Source organism: Fukomys damarensis, unplaced genomic scaffold (genome assembly GCF_012274545.1).
Source record: "Fukomys damarensis isolate Sample0158 unplaced genomic scaffold, DMR_v1.0_HiC HiC_scaffold_35, whole genome shotgun sequence".
NCBI classification, from domain to species: domain Eukaryota; kingdom Metazoa; phylum Chordata; class Mammalia; order Rodentia; family Bathyergidae; genus Fukomys; species Fukomys damarensis.
In genome coordinates this window covers 57,684,505-57,688,668 of record NW_022900947.1, presented here as the reverse complement: position 1 = coordinate 57,688,668, position 4,164 = coordinate 57,684,505, and positions in this window count along the sequence as shown.

The following is a 4,164-nucleotide window of genomic DNA, read 5'->3' as shown; positions in this document are numbered from 1 at the left end:
GGCCAATGCAGCCAGATGCTCTTTCATAAGCCTGAACCCAAATATTTATATAAGGAAATTGGTTGGGGTGGCTGGGGTGGCTGGGGTGCCTGCTGACATTTCCCCACACAGCCCAACAGAAGCCTGGCTCAAAGGAGCCCTTGGGTGGCCATCCAACTCTAAAGGCTGGCCACTCCAATTGACACAGGGAGTGAAGCTTTCCACGAGAGAATGTAACCCTGTATTCGTCCTCTTGCTCAGGGGAAAAAAACAATTTAATATTAGTGAGGAAGCAATCCAGCAGGGTGTTCTTGGAGCTGGATCCTCCTATCCCTGTTTCAAGGAAAATACAAAGTTAACACACAACAGACAAGACACTGACAAGACCAACAGGTGCCACAAATAAACAACTTTGATTCTACCTGGAAATCCTCATTAGGGCCGGGCTCAGGGAAGGCTTCCTGGCTTGTCAGCCACTTCGATCCTGACAACAAATGGTTGTAACCGGTCCAAAGCTTACCTCTGGAGGCTTTTCAAAGGTCTATATCTGAGAAACTCCTTCTGGATCCTGCTACAGAGAAGTTTCAGCCGGATTTACAGTTCCCACCTGGGGATCGCACTGGGGCCTCCAAAATGTAAGACTTAAAGTCTCACTTCCACTCTGAGGAGCATGAACAGCTTAAAAGGCCTTCATGATGCTAAGTCCTATAGCTCAGTGAGGCTCTGGGAGCTTGACGGAGGAAGAAGAGTTACCCAGGAAGGAACACACCAGGTTAAATGGTAAACAGACCTTTATTAGTCTGGTCAGATGGCACTCTCAGAACCAAGTAGCTGGCTCAAAGAGGCACCAGCTCAGGGGCTGAGGTCTTTTATTATAGGGGAGTAAAAAGGGGGGTTAACATTCTAAGCTTGTAGGCAGGGGAGAAAGGTTAATGGTCTGCTGATTTGAGCTGGTGGTCAGCAGTCACATACTCAACAATCACACATTGATGATTAACAGATACCTATAGGATGTTTCAAAGGCCACCAAGACATTCAGGATGAGCAAACAGTTCAACAGTTAACTTGGGGTCTCTATGTATGGTAAATATTTTATCTCATAGTCTAGAACCACTAACTTACATGTTAGTCATGATCTGGACTTCAAACAGTACAAGATTGCCTTACATTCCTAAGCCAGGGTTTGAACAAAGGTCAGGGCTACAGCTACAATGCAAGGGAGTTAGAACTGGCTCCTTGTACAAGATTGCCTTACATTCCTAAGCCAGGGTTTGAACAAAGGTCAGGGCTACAGCTACAATGCAAGGGAGTTAGAGCACTGGCTCCTAGGCCCCTTTTACTTTGGTCTCACAAGGGGCACAGCTGATTCAGGTGACTGAGCCTACACAAACACAGTACTATCACTGTCATCATCTGTTTACTGTAACAAACTACTACAGGTTGGGTGACTTATAAACAACAGTTTTGTCTATCATAGTTCTGTGATTTTCATAGAGTTCAAATGAGGCTGCTTTGGACATGCTGGAGAAGACAGGAAAGATTTAATTGCATGGGCATTTATGTCCATCTCAAAATCCAGTATCTTCTCTCTTGGTATCTTCAGGCAGTGCTGAATATATGGGTAGAGACATAAAAAGATTTCCGACCTGCTATGTGGGCAGTTCCCCTCCCACCCTGCCCCTTTTTCTGAGTTCACTGAAGTCAGTTATAAACATAACTTTAAGCACCTGTTCAGATTTCTCTTCCTCAGAATGTTGTGCAGAGCCAGTGGGTATTCTGTGCCTGAGATGCTTTCATGCAAATGTGAATTGCATCAATCTGCATGGCATGCCAACTAGATGAGGTCACATCTGGAAAGATGTGATCACCACTGCTGATACTAACCTAGTAATATTTGTGGCAAAGGTTTGGGGAATATGTATTGAGCAGCAATGGGAGTGGGAAGGTCTTCTTGCTCACTGCAAAAGGGTGAGGACAGCCAGGCATGGTATGACAACCTATACTCCCAGCACCCTGGGGGTGCTAAAACAGGAGGACAGCAAGTTAGAACCCAGCCTGGGAAACAGTGATTTAGTGAGACCCTGTCTAAATAAATAAATAAATGGATTAAAAAATTTAAAAAATGAACTGGGAGTATGGCTCAGTTCAGAAGCCTTGGAGTCAAACCCAAGTACTGCAAAGGAAAAAAGAGATGTTAGCACATCAAGGGCTATTGTCAGAACTTTCTTCAAAGAAGTCTGTCTCTGAGACTGCCATGGAAAGCAAATTAGCTAGGCAGTGATTTAACCAAGGAGAGTGAAGAGATTCACTGAATGGAGTACTTGTGCTGTGTACTCCTTTCTGGATATTTGTTATACTTTGCACAATTTACATTAAAAATAGTGGAGAGTGCTCTGGGACTGACAGGTATCCAAGCCCCTGAGGTTGGCTTCTAATGAAAATGTGACTCATAAGTTGGAAACAGCAGCTTGGGACAAAAGTACTCTAAATTCTAATAGTGAAGGACCATAAAAATTGAAATTACCATTCCATACTTGTCAAGCAAATACTCATATACCAAAGGGTGAATGCTCATGTGCTGGAAAGAAAACCCATCAACTGTGAGTTATAAGAATTGCTTAAAATGTGGGCCCTCAAAGGTAGAAGTGTGACTGCTAGGAAAAGAAGAGAATAAGAACAGGAATAGACTCTGGGCATGGTGGCACACACCTATAATCCCAGCACTGGAGAGGCTGAGGCAGGAGGATCACTGTGAGTTTGAGACCAGCCTGGGCTACATAGTGAGTTCCAGGTCAGTCTCAATTACATAGTGAGATGCTGTCTCAAAAAAAAAAAAAAAAAAAAAAAAAAGAATAGGAATAATTGCTGGGAGGATGTGATCTAGAGAAAATGACCCCCAGGACTTAGTGAAAACTACACACACAACTTGAAGGAGGAGAAGTTTATTTTGGCTCATGGTTACAATCCCTGATCAGCTTCCTCTAGAGCAGAAATGGTGTAGGAGCAGGGTCTGGGGACAGGGGAGTTGCTCCAATCAAGGCAGCCAGAAAGCAGACAGGAAAGGGAGATATTGACCCTTCTAGGCCACACCACCCCAGCCGCCTCTGCTGACAGGTGCCACTCAACAGCACAATTAGCTCCTGAGCTGTTAATGGGTGAATCTTTGATGAGAACAGTGCCCCATAATTCAGCCACCTTCCACACAAGTGAGGGTTTTGGAAACATTCTAGATATAAACCATGACAATGTTCAAATATCACTGTGGTTCTTTTTGACTCCCTATGACTTCCTCTTCCCTCAATGAGCCCTCCTTTCACAGATGAGCAGGAAAATTGATGTCTTGTCATCATTGCCATTTGAACTGTCACCTCCTCTTGGTTGTTTCCTAAACTGGAATAACTCCACAACAAGAAGTTTACATGTTAAATTAAAATCACTACTGTATGGAAGGTGGACTTTGTTTAAAATATACATGTGTACAAATATAGATATCTATCCATTTATTTATTTATTTATTTATTTATTTATTTATTTACTTTTGGTACCGGGATTGAACTTGGGTCCTAGTACTTGCAAGGAATACAAATATAGGTATATAAGTGCATTTAAGCCTAACTTGTGGCAAATTCAGTTCACACATAGCTAATATGCAAATGCTTTATGTTAGAACACTGTTTATGGAATTGATTAGGAAGAATTTAAGACAGTGTTAATGCTCAATAATTTTTTTGGGGGGTACTGGGGATGGAACTTGGGTTCTTGTGCTTGCAAGGCAGGAAGGCAGGCAGCGGAAATACTGAGCTATATCCCTGGCCCAATGCTCAAGAAATTTAGTGATGGAACTGATAAATAATTACTCTGTCACCAGGTTTTCAGTCTTAGAATTAGGGGTGGTAGGCTTGTGGGGGTGAATTAAGAAGGCCAACTGTCATAGAAGAAAAGAAAAACAAAACAAACAGCTCCTGTGTGGAGCAGTTCTTATGTCCTGTTTCAGGATATAAGGGAGGAGGTCCACCACATGGAGTGATCTGGGCCCCTGAAACCCTTCCCTTCCACATCTATCCCATCAGCCTAGGCCTTGGCATTCTCACTGGATTCCCTGCATCTGGGATGCAGAGAGGGCGCAGCCCTGGAAGGAGAAGACATCACTTTTCCTACATCCCAATGGCCAGAACTAAGCCCCAG